Genomic DNA, 19,322 nt, shown 5'->3' on the forward strand with positions numbered 1-19,322 from the left:
TCATACAATGCTATTCCAGTGTCATTGATTATATTTTCTTTGCTGTGCCTTTTATCCCCAGTGATACTCACTTTTGAAGATTTTGAAGCAAGTTGCAGAACAATGCCTACAATAGGACAATTTATAGAAACCATATAAAACAATAGAGTTCATTTTAATGAGTACATACATGTTTATGTAAATGCAGGGACAAAGTTGTACAAGGGTACACACCAGATTATTAATTGTGGTTACCTCTAGAATGAAAGGGCATTGGGGCACCTGGGTGGCTCAGTTGGTTAAGTGGCCGACTTTGGCTCAGGTCATGATCTCACAGTCCGTGAGTTCAAGCCCCGCGTCGGGCTCTGTGCTGACGGCTCAGAGCCTGGAGCCTGCTCAGATTCTGTGTCTCCCTCTCTCTCTGACCCTCCCTCGTTCATGCTCTGTCTCTCTCTGTCTCAAAAATAAATAAACATTAAAAAATAAAAATAAAAAAAATAGGGCTAGACAGTTTAAAAAAAAAAGAAAGAAAGGGCATTAGCAGAGGTAGGATAGTCAAGGGTAATTTTACCTTTAGCTGTATTACTTTTTCTTTTTAATATATGAAATTTATTGTCAAATTGGTTTCCATACAACACCCAGTGTTCATCCCAAAAGATGCCCTCTTCAATGCCCATCACCTACCCTCCCCTCCCTCCCACCCCCCCATCAACCCTCAGTTTGTTCTCAGTTTTTAAGAGTCTCTTACTGTATTACTTAAAAAAAAAAACTATTTCGTATATCACTCATGTAATTAAAAACTTGAAAAACCCTAAAAAACAAATAAAATAAAAACTTGAAAAACCCTAATAAACAGTGTTTACACTTAAAAAAAAAAAAAAAAAATAGGAGGAGCCCGGTTTGCTTTAGGACCAAGTCCTCTCAGACAACTGAGTGTTTTAATGAGTCGGATTCACTTTTGAAGCTATTTAATTGCTACTGAAGTGGCCTGAAATCACTGGTTCAGCTGGGAAAGAAAACAGGAGATGTTCGTTTGGCTCAGTCTACTGAGAGACAAAACCTTGCTAGCTAGTGTGGGGCCACAGCCAGCGACAGGTGGGGCAGCCTTAAAGAAATGAGCAATTATGTGGCCTTCAAAACTAGAGTTTAATAGGGGTGCCTGGGTCACTCTGTGGGTTCAGCAGTTGACTCTTGATTTCTGCTCAGGTCAGGAGCCAGGAGTCGGGCTCTGCACTGGCAGTGCGGAGCCTGCTTGGGATTCTCTCCCTCCCTCCCTCCCTCTCTCAAATTAAATAAACTTTAGAAAATTAGTTTAACCACGTATGTTACAATAATCGTTTCAACAACCATAAAATAACAACAGGAACTGTTTACCCTTACGTAGTCCTGTTACTGGACTCAGGTTTGGGGGCCCCCACAATGATATGTAGTGAGGCTGTACCCCCAAACCAAAGGCACAGGCAAGGCTTTACTGGAGCTACAGCTGGAGCTCGAAGAACACACAGCACCAACACCACTCTTAGGCTGGCGTTCCGGAGCAGGGCAGAGGCCCTGCTCCTGTACACGGTTTTGCTCAGGATTCCACTCCCAGCCAATATGCTAACGAGGTCTCTTATTGTCTCATTGTTAAGTTTAAGTCATTATTTAATAGTGAGGTAGCAAATAATGAGACTGGGAATGCTTACAGCATGCTCCCCTGCTCTATAGTTTCCACGTAGCAGCCAGAATAATCCTTTTATGCTTTAATAATCCAGGTCATCGTGGGTACCCGGCTGGCTCAGTTGGTAGAACTCTGTTGTGTAACTCTTGATCTCGGGGTTGTGAGTTCAAGCCCCACATTGGGCGTGGAGCCTACTTAAAAAAAAAAAAAAAAAGATTTAAATAATCCAGGTCTTAGTAAGCAAACAGAAAAATGCTGGGTGTGGCAGGATGACAGTAGGGTGGCCCCCAAAGGTTGCCTCTTAGTGGTAACGCCCTGTGTACTCCCCTCCCCAACTGTGTGAGTGAGCTCAAAAGCAAATCTCTCCCCAGTCAAGCCTTTCCATGAGACCACAGCCCCAACCAATACCTTGATGACAGCCTGGTGAGAGACTGCAGGAGAGGACCCAGCTAACCAGACTGGGATTCTTCACCCACAGAGACTGTAACATAATAAATGGGTATTGTTTTAAGCCACTACATGGGTAATTTCTTATGTGGCAATGGAGAAGGAACGGACTAGGGTATTAATTCATTATTTTGAAATTTTATAAAGGGAAAGAGCCAAGCGTATGTTATGCTTGTCCTATGCAGGGTAGCCAAATAGGTGGTGTGGGGAACTTTGCATATCTTATATACATGAAAGAAAGAAGAAAATAAAACAAAATGCCAACACTTTGAAGCTTCTAAAGAATTAACAGATCTAAGCAAAAATCATTTGTGGCTGTTTAGATGATGACATGAGAGGCGATCAAACATTATGCATCTTTTTAGAAATTTTTAATTTATTTTTGAGAGAGAGAGAGAGAGAGGGACAAGTGAGGGAGGGCAGAGAGAGAGAGAGAGAGAGGGAGGGAGGCAGAGGATCTGAAGTGGGCTTTGCACTGATAGTACAGAGCCCAATGTGGGGCTTGAACTCATAAACTGCAAGATCATAACCTGAGCCGAAGTCAGGTGCTTAGCTGACTGAGCCACCCAGGCGCCCCTCAACATTATGCATCTTCTAACGAAAGTACCCAACGTTATCTATGAAGTAGTCTTGACCCTCCCTCCCAAAAGTAAACTTGAATCCGATCAGGTCTCTAGATAGAACTACCAATTTATACGAATACGAAATCCGGAGGAACATGTTAAATAATACCATGGGGGTCTAAGCAGCAAAATTCAGATGGTAGGAAACTCTATGGGACAAATGAGCCAGGTTTTTCAATTGAAAAATAAAAAAAAGAAAAATAGATATGAAGGAGAATCCTGGACCCTCAAAAACTTAAAAGTAGAACTACCAGATGATCCAAAAATTTCACGACTGGGTATGAATCCAAAGGAAACAGAATCACTATATCGAAGGGATATCTGCACCTCCATGTGCATTGCAGCATTATTTACAATAACCAGGACATGGAAACAACCTAAGTGTCCATTGACAGATGAATGGATAAACAAGTTACAGTGTATATATGCAAGGGAATACTGTTCAACCATAAAAAGAAGGAAATCCTGCCATTTGCAACAACATGGATGGGCCTTGAGAGTGTCAGGCTAAGTAAGTAAGTCGGACAGGGAAAGACAAAACCTCTGTGATTTCACTTATATGTGGAACCTAAAAACAAACAAAAAAACAAACTCCTAGATAAAGAGATCCAATTTGTGGTTACCAGGGGCAGGGGGTGGAGGGTAGGGGAAATAGGAGAAGGTGGTCAAGAGGTACAAACTTCCAGTTGTACAATAAACACATGCTGGGGGTGTAATGGACAACGTGATGAGTATAGTTACCACTGCCATAGGTATATCTGAAAGTTGCTAAAGAGTAAATTAAAAAAACTCTTGTCATAAGAAAAAAAGTCTTCCTTCCTCTCTTCCTTCTTCCTTCCTCCTTCCTTCCTTCCTTCCTTTCTTTTTTTGTATCTACATGAACTAATGGATGTTAACTAAATTTACTGTAGTAATTATTTCACAATTTATGTAAATCAAGTCATTATGCTGTACACCTTAAACTTACACAGTGCTGTCAGTTGTATCTCAATAAAACCGAAAGAAAAAAGGAGAATCCTAGGGACTGAAATATATTTAAGAGCTATTTTAACAATTGTGATTCATTATTCTTATTCGGATGCTGATTCATATCAACTCTGAAAATTATTGATAAGACAGTTGGGACAACTGAACACTAAATAGTTTACAATATTCAGGAGTTATTGTTAATTTTTTAGGTGTGATGACAGTCTGTTGTGAGTTTTCTTAAAGGAGCCTTATATTTTAAAGATGTATATAAATATATTTACAGGTGAAATGATAAGATGTCTGGGAAATTTACCTCAAAATAATCTGTTTGGGTGGTGAGGAAGGTATGGATGAAATAAGATGCAGCATAAATCAGTGATGAGACTGGGTGATGGGTATATGAGTGTTCATATCTCTCTCCTTTTGTGTGTTTAGAAATACAACAACAACAACAACAATAATAAAACTAAGTCAAATCATGTCCCTCCTTCAATGTTTCTCATCTCAGAGTAAAAGCTGGAATGGCCTGGAAGTTTCCCCATTATCTGTGACCCTTCTTCCCCTTCACCACTTCTCTGAGCTCATCTCCCACCATTCTCCCTCTTGTCATTCCACATGACCCTCATTGGCCTCCTTGTTGCTTCCTGAATAACTTGAAGCATGCTCCTACCTCAGGACCTTTGCACTTACCATTCCCTCTGTTTTAAACCTTTGCTCCTCTACCAAGTATCCCAGTGTTTGTTTTTTCTCACATTTTTTAGAGCTCTGCTCAAATGTCAATCCCTCAGGAAAGTCTTCCTAGATTATCCCCCATAAAATAGCAGTATCTACCCAACATAGATATTCTTCTTGTCCTTTTTTTCTTGCCTTTGTTTTTCTGCATAGCACTTGTCACCACTTGACCTACATTATACTGTACCTGCTTGATTGTCTTTCTTCTCCACCTGGATGCAATTCCAGGAGGGCAGGAAAGGACTTTAAATTTTTTTCAATCACTACAGCCCCAGTGCCTAAATCAGTGCCTGGTACATAGTAGGCACTCAATAAATATTTGTGAGATAAATGAATGCTTGTTGAGCCTGCTCTTGTCTTTTGTTCTCTACTGTGATTAATTTCTTTTCTTTTTTTTTTTTTAAAGTAGGCTCCATGCCTAACGTGGGACTTGAACTCACAACCCTGAGATCAAGTGTCATGCTCTACTGACTGAGCCAGCCAAGTGCCCCTATTATGGATAATTTCAAGCATGCAGAAAAGTAGAGAGAATCATATAATGAGTATCCATATATATATTACTTAGATAAAACAACTGTGAACGTTTTGCCATATTGGGTTTGGCCAAAGTATTTTAAAATATGTATAATCAACGTGACATTTCATCCCTAAATCTTTTCATACGCACCCTTTAACAAAAATCAGACACTTCTTTACTTAGCCATGTTAACCATTGTAACACCTAACAAAATGAACCTCAAATCATCAAATTCCACCATATCTACACTTACCCCAAATGTCTTTTACACTTTATTCAAACCAGGACCCAATCAAGGTCCACAAACTGTGTTCGGTCATATCTTTTACGTCTCTTTAAGTCTAGAATTGCTTCTCCTCCCTCTCCTCCCTTTTTTCCAGGTCATTGACTCACTGAAGAAATGAAGTCTATTGTCTTACTGGTAGAATGCCCTTCCTTCTTGGCTTGGTCTGACTGCTTTCTCGTGATGTATTTAACTTGACCCTCTAGCTCCTGTATTTCCGGTACACTAGAAACTAGATCTAAAGACTTGATCAGATTTTAGCAAGACATTTTTGGCAAGAGTTCTTCCTAGATGGGGCTGTCAGTGTCCTGTTGCATCACACCAGAAGGTTCAGAGTGACGGGCTGTCACATGAGTGAAGCTAAGATTGATGAGTGGGTTCAGATGGTGAAAACCTGGCCCGTGCATTGTCAAGTTATTTCTTCACTTATAACCAGTAAGACCTCTGTGGGCCAATGATTGGCATCATGTGACTATTCAGTCTTCCTTGAACCTTTCACCTCAGGTGTCAGCATCCGATAATGATCATTGCCTGAGTCAGTTCTTTCATCAGGGGTTGCAAAATTGTAATGCTATTATTCCTTCACCATTTACGAGGGGGCATTGTTGTGTAAAGAAGAGCTTCTAGGGGCACCTGGGTGGCTCAGTTGGTTAAGCATCCGACTTTGGCTCAGGTCATGATCTCGCAGTTTGTGAGTTTGAGTCCCGCATCGGGCTCTGTGCTGACAGCTTGGAGCCCGCAGCCTGCTTCGGATTCTGTGTCTCCGTCTTTCTCTGCCCCTCCCCGACTTGTGCTCTGTCTCTCTCTGTCTATCAAAAATAAATAAAATGTAAAAAAAAAATTTTTTTTTTAAAAGAAGAGCTTCTTCCTCCCATTGACTAGGGCAGAATGAATTCTTTCCTTTTAGTTACTATGTTTGAGAGTAAGGATTTGATTCAGTAGACGCCTCCAGTGTTGACAGATTTTTCCTGTTTTCTCTCTCTCTGAGTATCATTATGAACTCAGTGAACTTTTTTTTTTTTTTTTTTTTAAGTAGGCCTCATGCCCAGCAGGGAGCCCAACGCAGGGCTTGAACTTAGGATCCTGAGATCAAGATCTCAGATCAAGAGTCGGACACTCAACCAACTGAGCCACCCAGGCACCATGATCATGAACTCAGTGATCTTTAAAAATACAGTTAAGATGTTTCATTCCATTGCATTCATTATTTTTTAAAAATAACCTTTGGGGGGCCCCTGGGTGGCTCAGTCAGGTTAAGCGTCCCACTACAGCTCAGGTCCTGATCTCAGAGTTCAGCCCCACATCCGGCTTTCTGCTGTCAGTCCAGAGCCTGCTTTGGATCCTCTGTCTCCCTTTCCCTTTCTCTCTCTCAAAAATAAATTAATTAAAAAAAAAAAAAAAAGACCTTAGAATTCTGGAATAATTTTATATTTGTGGAAAAGTTGCAAAGATAATACAGAGAGTTCCTATGTGCTTTTGGGGTTCCTTTAAAAAAACTGAGAAATCAATATTGATGCATTTCTAATATATATATATATTTTTAAAGGTTTTATTTTTAAGTAATCTCTACGCCCAGCATGGGGCTGGAACTCACAACCTCGAGATCAAGACTCCAATGTTCTACCAACTGAGCCAGCCAGGTGCCCCAATACGTCACAATTATCTGAACACCAAAGTTTGATTTAGACTTTAGTTTTCCCACTAATGTCCTTTATCTGTTGCAGGATCCATTCTAGGATCATTCATTCATTCATTCTCTTTGATGCTTACAAATTACCCAATTCAGTCAAGTGGGAGCCCTGTCGGACTGGCTCCGGAGCCTGTCTACTTGACCGTGACCCTAAGTAGTCTTTGATAAGCGCCTATGCTTTCTGGCCCAACACGATGTCCCAGGCTCACCTGGATTTGATTTCATTGCCGACAGTTAACAAGAGGTAGATTTAACTGGAGAGTTTAGGATTTTCAGTTTTTCCTGAAAAGTCAGCTGACCTGGCAACACCGAATGTGCATTCCTGCTTGGCAGAAATTGGCCGCAGCTCAGGAGGGCTGCCCCATTTAGACAGGGTGTGTGCACAGCCCTCTGGTTTGACATATGCCTCACCAGTCCCTATGACTGGTCTGTGCCGTGCCTCCGTGTAAGCTGCCTGGATTCTGTAGGCATTTGAGGTCGCTCTCTCGCTGCTTTCCTCCCTCCTGTCTTTCCTTCCTATTTGTGCAGTGCCTCTTAAGCACGACCACTCTGTGAGGTGCTGGGGTTCCAAAGGCAAACAAGACAATATGTGGGGTATCTTGCTTGTTTGGTCTCAGATCTGTTCCCTGACCTTTTGCAAATGCTGTTTCCCAGGCACCGCTGCCAGCTGGCTCCCAGCTAAGTTGAGCCAAAAAGAGTGATGGGGGGGTGGGGGGGAGTTGTTAGATTGGATGGTGGGGACAACGGGAGGAGCTAGGATGTTCCCCTCTTCCCAACTCCAGGGAGGAATTTTCAGCAGAGGCTGAGTCTCTTCCGTGGCTTAGCTCCTCACCTGGCAACCCCTGCTGTGCTTCTGGCTCCTCGGTGGCCCCAGAGAGGGACGCTGCCTCTTCCCTGTGACAGCAGCTTCCCACTGTTGCTAAAGCCCACGGTTGCCCCACCATCACCGACTCGGCTGCTAAGCTGTGGGCTCATCTGTGTAATCAGTCCCTTGTGTGAATTTCCCTCTGTTTGAAAGCCCTAGAATGGTTTCTGTCTTTCGGATACAAAAGATCTGGCTCCTAATCTCCCGGAGCACATACTGGTTCCTTCACCTGCACTGACTGGCTTCGTGACTCTTGGCAAATTATTTAATCTCTCTCAACCTCAGTCTTCCTTGTCAGGAAAATAGGAAAATATAGTACCCATCTCATACGATTGTTGTGAGGATTAAATGCAGTGATGCGTATAAGGTGCTTAGCTCAGTCCCTGGAACATAACACACCTCGGAAATGCTACTTACTCTTATGCTTTAGGGTACAAACCATACCTGACTCCACCAGGGACTTCTTTCTCTGTGGCTCCACAGACACAAGCTGCTGTTTATTGAGCACCTTACTATTACCAAGATCCTGTTTACTTTTTTATTTTTTTTTAAGTTTATTTACTTATTTTGAGAGAGAGAAAGAGAGAGAGGGAGAGAATCCCAAGCAGGCTCCGCACTGTCAGAGCAGAGCCCAAGGTGGGACTTGAACTTACAAACCGCGAGATCATGACCTGAGCTGAAATCATGAGTCGGACACTTAGCCGACCAAGCCACCCAGGCACCCCACTCAGGTGCCCCTATTTTTTATTTTTAAAGTGTATTTACTTTTTGGGGGAGAGAAAGAGAGAGAGAGGGAGAGAGAATCCCAAGCAGGCTCTGCACTGTCAGCTCAGAGCCCGATGCAGGGTTTGAACTCACAAACTATGAGATCATGACCTGAATCGAAACCAGAAGTCAGAGGCTTAATCTTGGTAAATATCTTTAAGGTATAGGTATTATTATTTTCCCCATTTTCCAGAGAAGGAAGTAAAAGCACAGAGTTTGAACTGCTTGCTCAAGATCTCACAACTGATACAGGCATGGTTAACCTGAGTAAGCTGCCTACAGTGCCCATGCTCTTTAACCTGTATATAAACTTTGCCCAATGTGTTTGACCCCATTTGTTATAATATGTAAAAAATAGATGTCTGTCCCCTCCAGGAGCTCATGGTCTAGCTGGGGAGACAGACTTGGGAATTGCTAAGCACGATGCAGTGTGGTGTAAGCTAATCATTCTTTTGTGTGCTTGTTCATTCAATCAATCATTCATCCATTCAGCAAGGTCTGGACACCAATAATATGCCAATCCCTGTGCTAAGGGCTGGTGAGGAGGCTGATGTAGTCTTGGGGGACCCAGACCTGCACACCTTCTCTAGCCACTGAGCGCAGGGTGGTGGAAGGGGAGGCTTCTAACATTTCCTGATTTTATTCCTCCAAAGCACAGGGCTTTGGAGTCAGACACGGTTGCATTTGCCTCCTTCTTCTTGATTTACTTGCTGTGTGACCTCTTGCAAATCACTTAACCTCTCTGTGCTTACTTATACATGTAAAACAGAGGATAATAGTAATACTGCACAGGCTTAATGTTAGGGCAGAATGAGATGATGAATTCAATGCTCTTAGAGTGCTGGGTATACAGGAAGGGCTTAATTATTAGTTGTTAGTATTATTTGTTGATGACGTGGTTGATTGCCCGTGACCACCAACAATGGAAAACTTTTGTTCTAAATACTGTGTCCCTTACTTTGCCAAAGTTTTGCTGGTCTAACAACCAGATGCATTCCTTCTGGCTTTTGAACTGACAAGTCTCAGCAGGGTGAAAACAATGCCAGCAGGCATGACAGACAAATCGTTGTTGAAGACACAAAGTCGGCTGTTGATTTCCAGGTGCTAATGTAGAAGCAGTGGAGAGGGCTCCAAGGTCTGCAGCCTTCCTCCGCCCTCCCAGCAAGCCCGACCCTGCCTGGCTCCAGTTCGGTCATGCCTGGATGGGTTTAAAGAGCCTCAACCCATTCTAGTGGAGAAGATTTGAATTTCATTCCACAGACTTGGATGGGAAACGACGTAAGACTGTTTACTTTTCTGTAGCAACGTAATTTCTTTTTCTGGCTTCTTCTTCCAGGAAACAGAAACTTACTGTCAGCCAATTTCAAGTCTAATGATGACCCATATGCTGAAGACTCCCAAATCAATATCTCCAGCATCTTCGCTGAAATCTAAGCACACACTTATCTGTCTTCTTGACCGTGTCACATGGATGTTCAACAGGCATCTCCAAATGAATAATTATCCAAAACTGAACTCTGGAATTTTCTTCCCAACCCTGCTTTTATAGTTTTCTCCATCACCGGAATTTCTAGCATCATGGGGTAAGAGGAGCGTTTTTGTTGTTGTTGTTGTTGTTATTCATAATTAGTCTTTTCCAACCAGACTTGAGTTTATGCTAATGAGGTGACTCTTGGTGGGCCCTTGGATAGCTTCAAACGGGGCTGGTTGCCAGGTGAGCCAACCCTGGCATTAGAGGTTTGGAACTTTCTACTCTATCACCTCCCTCCACTTGCTGGGAGGAGACAGGGGCTAGAGATTAATTTATTGGCCACTGGTAAGTAACTCAGTCAATCATGCCTAAATAATGGGACCTCCATAAAAACTCCCAAATGATGGGGTTTGAGGAGCTTCCAGGCTGGTGATCACATAGAGGTGCTGGGGGGTGATGGCACATTCTGAGAGGACGTGGCAGCTCTGCGTGTTCTCCCCCAGTGCCTTGCCACATGCATTTCTTCCATTCATCTGTTTTGGACTTGTGTCCTTTATAACAAACCAGTAAGTGTAGGGGCACCTGGGGGCTCAGTCGGTTAAGCATCTGACTTCGGCTTAGGTCATGATCTTGCAGCTCATAGGTTTAAGCCCCTCATCAGGCTCTGCCCTTATAGCTGGGAGCTGAGAGCCTGCTTCAGATTATGTGTCTCCCTCTCTCTCTGCCCCTCCCCGGCTCACACACTCTCTTTCTCTTTCTCTGTCATATAAATAAACATTAAAAATATTTTAATTAAAAAAAATAAAATGATAAACCAGTAAATGTAAATAAAATGTTTCCCTGAGTTTTGTGAGGGAAAATATTCTAGGATATTATCAAACATGTTCTAGGATGTTCTAGAATGTTATCAAACCCGAGAGGTAGTTGTGGGAATTCCCAACTTTGTTGCCAAGGTGGACAGAAATGTGGGCGCCATGGGCACCCACGGCTTATGACTGGCATCTTATGGGACTGAGTCCTTAACCTGTGGGGTCTGAACTAATTCCAGGTAGCTAGTGTCCAAATTAAATTAAATTCCAGGACAGCCAGTTGGTGTCCAGAGACTCTGAAAATGGGTCGATGGAGGGAAAAAAAACCTCCCATGCATTTGGTGCCAGAAACGTGAGTAGAAGCAGATCTTAGTAGTAGTGCCCCATTAGAATGCAAACTCAATACAGGCAGGGGCCTGGGGATGTCTGGGACACCCCAGAAGGTGCTTGCCTGTCACATAGTAAGTGCTTAATAAATATTTGTTAAATGGATGAATTTGGAGTTCACCACTCTTTTCCCCAGGATAGTGTTTAAGTTCCAAAGAACTTACAAAGTGCCAAGATGTCGAGGAAAGGTGTCTTCCTTCCTTGTTAAAGCAAAGAACACCTTCTGCTGATATACCAAACACCCCTTCATGACGGTCTGATCCCTCCCCTCTTTCACGGCTGTGCCCCTAATGTGCTGCCCACTCCTTCTGGTCAGTCCTCTGCAGTCTGGCTCTCACGCATGTCACCAACTTCCCCAATGAATGGATGCTTTTCGGCCCTTAATTTACTTTCCCTCTCTGCAGGTTTTATCCTGTGGACCACTCACGCCTTCATGAATTTTTTTCTTAAAAAATGTTTAAAAAATATTTGTTTACTTATTTATTTTTTTTGAGAGAGAGACAGAGGGAGAGCAGGGGAGGGGCAGAGAGAGAGGGAGATAGAGAATCCAAAGCAGGCTCCAGGCTGTCAGCACAGAGCCCGACGCGGGGCTCGAACCCACAAACTTCTAGATCATGACCTGAGCTGAAGTCGGACAGTTAACTGACTGAGGCATCCAGGCACCCGCAAATTGTTTGTTTTCTTGATTTTCATGATGCGATGTGTTAAATTTCTTTTGTCTTATATAGCTGGTTGTTTCCTATTAGATGCCTATGTGAGCTCCACTTCCACACAGGGCTTCATGCCAAGCCTTCTTCCCTTCTCTCCTCTCCTCTCCCCTGTCCTCTCCCCTCCCCTCCCCTCCCCTCCCCTCCCCTCCCCTCCTCTCCTCTCCCCTCCCCTCCCCTCCCCTCCCCTCCCCTCCTCTCCTCTCCTCTCCTCTCCTCTCCTCTCCTCTCGTCCCCTCCCCTCCCCTCCCCTCCCTTCACCTCCCCTCCTCTCCTCTCCTCTCCTCTCCTCTCCTCTCCTCTCGTCCCTTCCTCTCCCCACCCTTCACCTCCCCTCCTCTCCTCTCCTCTCCTCCCCTCTCCTCTCCTCTCCTCTCGTCCCTTCCTCTCCCCTCCCCTCCTTTCCCTTTCCCTCCTCTCTCCTGTCCTTCTTCCTGCCTATAGAGTAAGCTCACTGACTTTCATGACTACCTCCTGGGCTTAAATCCTTCTCTTAATCTTCAGACCCAATTCGATGGCCTGCAAGGGATCCCTCTCTAAATGTCCCATAGACACCACAAATTCCACAAGTCCAAAGTTTAAAAACCCTCCAGACAGAGTTGCCCTTCCTGGCAAATGGATTCATGGACTCACCAAACATTCACTGGTCCAAGATGGAAACCCAGCACAATTCCTGCCTGCCCTTTGCTTAGTTGCGTATCTAATCCATCGTGAATTCTAGAAATCCCACTTCCTGATAATCTAGAACTGTCCACGTCTTCCTACAGCCAATCCCATAGGTCACGTTGCCGTCTCTTCTCAGACGGCTGCTCTTCTGGTATCTTTTCAGGTCCCCTGAACCAAAGAGATGTTTCTAGAGTACAGACTTGATCCTCATATGAAACGCCTTCCATGGCTTTGACTCTTCTCGGAATAAATTCCTGAGCCCCTGCTTACAATGACCTGCTTGATATAGCCCCTACCGCTGTTCCACCACCACGGCTTGCCTTCTGCCCTCTGGACAAGCGGAACTTCTTTCTTTCCCTCAACCTACCATGATTTTCAGTGCTTTGCATTTTTGTTTTTAATTTTTTTTAAAGTTTATTTATTTTGAGAAAAAAAGTGAAAGAACACAGGCAGAGGAGGGGCAGAGAGGGAGAGAAAAGATCCCAAGCAGGCTCTGCACTGTTAGCGTAGAGTCCAATGTGGGCCATGAACCTACAAACTACGAGATCATGACCCAAGCTGAAATCAAGAGTTGGATGCTTAACGGACTGAGCCACCCAGGTGCCCCTCAATGCTTTGCATTCTTTTTTTTTTTTTTTTTTTTTATTTATTTTTGGGACAGAGAGAGACAGAGCATGAACAGGGGAGGGACAGAGAGAGAGGGAGACACAGAATCGGAAACAGGCTCCAGGCTCCGAGCCATCAGCTCAGAGCCTGATGCGGGGCTCGAACTCACAGACCGCGAGATCGTGACCTGGCTGAAGTCGGACGCTTAACCGACTGCGCCACCCAGGCGCCCCAATGCTTTGCATTCTTAAAGGAAGATGAGTGTTGTTATGTATTTATTATTTTATTTTTTAAATACATTTTTTAAAAGTTTATTTGAGAGAGAGAGAAAGAGCAGAGCAGGAGAGGGGCAGAGAGATAGAGAAAGAGAGAGAGAGGGAGGGAGGGAGACAGAGGATCCTGAGGGGGCTCTGCACTGACAGCAGAGAGCACAATTTGGCCCTCAAACTCACAAACCGTTAGATCGTGACCTGAGCTAAAGTTGGACACTTAACCGACTGAGCCCGCCCAGGTGCCCCTATATTTTTTTAAGTTTGTTTTTTTAGTAATTTTTACACCCAATGTGAGGCTTTAACTCATGACCCCATGACCGAGAGTCACATGCTCCTCCAGTCAAGCCAGCCAAGTGCTGCATTCTTGCTGGCGGGGATGTTTGTCTGCAAAACTGCCTTTCCCAATTTCTCTTTCATCTCCTTCATTTCTTCCGTTTGTCTGGTAACTCTTGTGCATCCACCAAGCATCTGCTTAAAAACTACCCCTCTAGGAAGTTTTCCCCATCTTTCCAAGTCTGGTGCAGCACAGAGTGCTATGTGTTCACCAAACTCAGATTCTTTTACTTCTTGGGCTTGTAGCTGGACTGTATTTCCCAGGCTTCTGTGCAGATGGTGGAGTCATGTGACTCATGGCTTGAACACCTATTCAAATCTCACCTAATGAAAACCTCCTGGGGCGCCTGGGTGGCTCAGTCGGTTGAGCGTCCGACTTCAGCTCAGGTCACCATCTCACGGTTCGTGAGTTCGAGCCCCGCGTCAGGCTCTGGGCTGATGGCTCAGAGCCTGGAGCCTGCTTCTGATTCTGTGTCTCCCTCTCTCTCTGCCCCTCCCCCATTCATGCTCTGTCTCTCTCTGTCTCAAAAATAAATAAACATTAAAAAAATAAAAAATAAAAAAACCTCCTGTGTCACCCCCGACTTTAGTCTCTCTTTTCCTCCTCTGCCAGATGGATGCAGGGGACACCGTGGAGAACTCTAATACCTCAGGGGAAGGGGGTGGAGCCATTAGAAAAAGGGGTCTGGATCCCTGCATGACTGTGTGGAGCAGAGCCCCACCTGCCTTCTCCCCAACCAGCATTTAAGTGTAACATGAGTGAGAAGTAAACTGGATTGTATTGAGTCATTGAGACTTGGAGGTAGTTAGTTATAGCAGTTAGCCTACCCTGATACATGTATTCAGATTAATTGTTCTTCTCTCCCCACCCCCACCCCCCCATTCTCCCATGGAATCCTTTACCTCCCACCCCAGCACTTAGCATATTGAATAGCAACAGCCTCTCACCTGTCTGTCTCTTCACCTGACCATGAAGCTGTGGGAAGACAGGGACGGACCATGCCCGTCTCGTCTTAGGTGTAAGCCGGCATTCAGCTCAGCACCTGGCTTGTTGCAGCCACTAAATAAATATTTGTGGAATTGCTTTGTGGTTGTTGAGCTCTCTGTTCCTGAATGCGTGTTTTGGTAAGTTGCCCAGGACTGGGATTCCTCCTGCATCTTGCAGTCCTCTCCTGACACCCAGGACCTGCCTTCCAACCAGTCTGGTAGCTGGGGCTCCCAGATGACACAGCCCCCAAAGTTGGTCCGCCTCCCGGAATTCCCAATATTGCCACCGTTCCCAGGCTTGGGCCTCCGCCCACCTGTCAGGATCCCTGACACTGCCTGATTGACTCATGTCTGCTGTCTGCCTTCTGGATGTCACATTTCCTTCTGCTGGACTGGATTTCTTCTCAAGTCTTGTGACTTTTCTAGTTGTAAGCCGAGGCTCTGACAATAGGACAATCACCAAGACATGTTTTAGCAAAAAGAAATGGGGGCAGGAAACAGGGCATACGGTGTGCAATCACTTGTGAAAAATATAAAACAGATAAAGTACTTTGGAATTTGCATGAAACATCTTCAGAAGAACACATCAGAAAACCAGAAACAGTGCAGAGGTAGGGGGTGGGGAGTAATGTATAAGAATGAAGAAAACGGTAGAAGGTCACACTGCTGAGTTTTATAGGTTACCAGGGAGGGATGTGAGGGGAGAACGAGAAAGGGTGGGAGCACCAAGAAAAGAAGAACAGAAAAGGCTGTGCTAAAAATGCACAACGTGATTCCATTTTTGACTTAAGAAAAATTACATCGTGAACATGGGTACACATCTAAGGGGAGAAAATTCACATGCAAGAAAACCTACCAAGCAAAACAAGGCCACAACAATCACAAAATATATACCATGGGTGGAAGATCAGGAAATTCACGGAAGACCACAACGGTGTTAAAACTCGGGCTCCCGGGGACTGACCTGGATTATTATCCTGGCTCCACCCCTTTCCTACCACCAGACTCTGGACAAGTTCTTTAATCCCTCTGAACCTCAACTTCTTCCTCTGTAAAATGTGAGTAATAACAGTGTCTTTCTCAAGGGCCGCTATGAGGCGTGAATATGGAATGAGGTCATGTCTGGAAAACACTTAGCCCCATGACTGATGTGCCATAAGGGCTTAATAAATGGGGGTCACAAACATTCCAGGGCCAGCATGCCATGAATCTCTGGCTGTTCCTTGGTTCTACCAGGCTTACCGGCCTGGCCAAGAGTAGCGGCCCAGATGTGCCCCCCATGAAGACAGACTTGCCAGCCTCAACACCCCTTCCTGTGGTCTAAAATGCAGACTCTGGGGCAAGACTACTGCACCAATTGCTAGCCAGGGGAACTTGGCTCAGGTTTCCTTCTTTCTCATGGGTGCAGAATATTCCATTGCAAATATACCACGTATTCTTGTCCTCCGATTCTTTTTTTTTTTAAGGGTTTATTTATTTATTTTGAGAGAGAGCGAGCGAGTGAGCAGTGGAGGGGCAGAGAGAGAGGGAGACAGAGAATCCCAAGCAGGCACTGTCAGCACAGAGCCCAACAACATGGGGCTTGAACTCATGAACCGTGAATTCATGTCTTGAGCCGAAATCAAGAGTCAGACGCCTAACCACCTAAGCCACCCAGGTTCCCCATTGTCCTCCGACTCTCAATGTCAACTTTATCGTATAATAAATTCCTAAACCTACTTGTGTCTGTTGCTGAGCCATCTGCTCTACTGCACTTTGTTTTCTGTACTAATGCCACACTATTTAACTATTTAACTATTATTAACTACAATAATATTAGGTTTTTACTAAAGGGCAAAGCCCCTTTCACACCTTCTATTTTTCAGAGTATTCTAGTCCATGCTTGTCTTTTTGGTCTTCTGGATGAACTTTGACTTGGTGAAATCTGCATCCCTACTTCCAAAATAAGAATTCTTTTGGAGTTTTGTTTGGCCTGTCTTTGTACAGTGTGGATGCTTTGACAATTCTTGTGTTCCTAGTCAGCAAGATGGGCAGTTTCTCCATAAAGCATTATCAATCTTCCTTAATAAAATTTTGTAGTTAAAAAAATAATTCCTGTATATTTTTGCTAGTAAGCCACAAAAAAAAATCTGCGTGTGGAAGTTTGTGGGAAAAACTGATAGATTTGCCTACATAAAAATTAAAAACCTCCACATGGTAAAAAGTACTGCTATCACAATTAGGACCATTGAGGGAAATTGAGGGAATTACTTGCAACGTAAATGACAGAAGAGGGTTAATATCTTTTCATTATTCTTTAAAAAAAATTTTTTTAATGCTTATTTTTGAGAGACAGAGCACGAGTGGGGGAGGGACAGAGGGAGAGAGAGACACAGAATCCAAAGCAGGCTTCAGGCTCTGAGCTGTCAGCACAGAGCCCAACACGGGCCTCAAACCCGCATGAACCGTGAGATCATGACCTGAGCTGAAGTCAGACGTTTAACCGACTGAGCCACCCAGGCACCCCTCATTATTCTTTCTAAGAGCTCTTATAAATAGGAAAAGAGGTATATTCTGATAGAAAAATGGGGAAGGTATGCGAACGGATAACTGGCAAAGGAATAAATGCAACTAGCCAATAAACATATGAAAAAAATCTACCTCAAATGCTGTCAGAGCATCAAAGAGACATTTTTCATCTAGCATAGATTTTAAAGAGTAATGCTACTCAAATACTATTGTCAAGTATTTGAGAAAAAATACACACATAAAACAGTGGGGTTGTTCATCCTTCTGGGTGGCAATTTGGCAAGATGGACAGAAAGCCTTAAACATATTCATGTTCTAATAAAATGATAGGTGTGTCCAAACATTAATATTTATTTATAATAGAAATACATTGGAAACAACCTATTTGTCAAATAGCAGGGAATTAATTTAAATGGGACCTGGTACATTCTGAATTGTAATGCCACCATTAAAAATTTTGGGGTGGCAGTATTTGACCTGGAAAGATATTAATCATGTGTCATTAAATCAGTGGCTCTCAGCAGCACCTGGGTGGCTCGGTTGGTTAAGAGGCCAACTTCAGCCCAGGTCATGATCTCGTGGTTCATGGGTTCGAGCCCCACGTGAGGCTCTGTACTGACAGCTCAGAGCCTGGAGCCTGCTTCAGATTCTGTGTCTCCCTCTCTGTCTGCTCCTTCCCCAACTCATGCTCTGTCTCTCTCTCTCTCAAAAATAAGTAAACGTTAAAAAAAATTAAATCAGTGGATCTCAAGCCTGGTAGTATATTAGAGTCACCTGAGAAACTTAAAAAAAAAAAAAAAAATCAATGCCCAGGACCCATAGCCAGAGATACTAATTCCACTGGTCTGAGCTAAGACACAGGTACCAGTATTTTTTTTTTTATTAAATTAAAATTTTAACTTGGAGATTATTGTAGATTCACGTGTAGCTGTAATAAATAATACAGAGAAACCCCAGTTTCCCCAATAGTGATACCTTGCAATACTGTATTATAGTATCTCACCTAGGATATTGATATTGATGCCATCAAGATAAAGAATTGTTTCCATCACCACAAGGATCTCTTGCATTACCCTTAGAGATGTTATTTCCTTTCCTTGCCTTATTGCACTGTCTAGAATTTACTATGTTGAATAAGATTGGTGATTCTGACATCTTTGCCTTGTTCCTGATCTCCGGAGGAAAGCATTCAGCCTTCCACCATTAAGTTCAATGATAGCTGTAGGTTTTTGTAGATGTCTTTTATCAAGTTAAGAAATGTCCCCTGTGTTCCTAGTTTCCTGAGATTTTTTATCATGAATGGGTATTGAATTTTGCAAATGTTTTTTTCTGCATCAGCTGGCATAGTCACATGATTTTCCTTCTTTAGCCTGTTTATATGGTGGATTTCACTGATTTTCGAATACTGAACCAGTATTGCATTCCTGGAACAAACTCCATTTGTTCATAGTGTATACCTCTTTTTTATATATTGTTGACTTCTTTTTGCTACTATTTTGTTAAGGATTTTTGCATCTATGTTCATGAGGGATATGAGTCTGAAGTTTTCTATCATTGTGCTGTCTGTCTCTGGTTTTTGGTATCAGGGTAGTACCAGCTTCATCAAATAAATTGAAAAGCACTCCCTCCTCTTTTACTTTTTGGAAGAGATTATATAGCATTGGTGTTAACTCTCCTTTAAATGCTCAAGCTCCGCCCATTTTTTTCAGTCTGTTTTCTTTCTCTTGCTCAGATTGGGTAATTTCTCCTTTTAATTTATCTGAAATATCACCTGTATAACAGCAAAAACTTTTGGAAAAATTAACCCCTCATTTAGTGCTGGTATGTGAAATCTCTTCCTTCTGCCTCCTGAAGTCTTTCTTGTATTTTTACTTCTTTTTTTTAAAGTTTATTTATTTATTTTGAGAGAGAGAGAGAACAAGTTGGGGAAGGGCAGAGAGAGAGAGAGAGAGAGAGAGAGAGAGAGAGAGAATCCCAAGCAGGCTCCCAATGTGAGCACAGAGAGAGCCTAACTCAGGGCTTGATCTCACAAACCTCATGACCTGA

At 43.5% G+C, this 19,322-nt stretch overlaps 1 long non-coding RNA gene across 2 annotated transcripts in view; it reads left to right on the plus strand.

Annotated features, from left to right (window-relative positions):
* The window catches only part of LOC122209446, a 32,534-nt gene that overhangs the window by 10,101 nt on the left and 3,111 nt on the right, over positions 1-19,322 (plus strand). The window contains exons 3-4 of one of the 2 annotated variants that reach the window (XR_006197606.1): positions 9,867-10,113; positions 14,697-14,833. This is a non-coding gene — a long non-coding RNA (uncharacterized LOC122209446). Of the gene's footprint in view, positions 1-9,866; positions 10,114-14,696; positions 14,834-19,322 lie in introns of those variants that run through there. The other variant, XR_006197605.1, reaches the window with a different exon arrangement.

The sequence above is a fragment of the Panthera leo genome, chromosome E3 (assembly GCF_018350215.1).
Source record: "Panthera leo isolate Ple1 chromosome E3, P.leo_Ple1_pat1.1, whole genome shotgun sequence".
In the NCBI taxonomy this organism is placed as follows: domain Eukaryota; kingdom Metazoa; phylum Chordata; class Mammalia; order Carnivora; family Felidae; genus Panthera; species Panthera leo.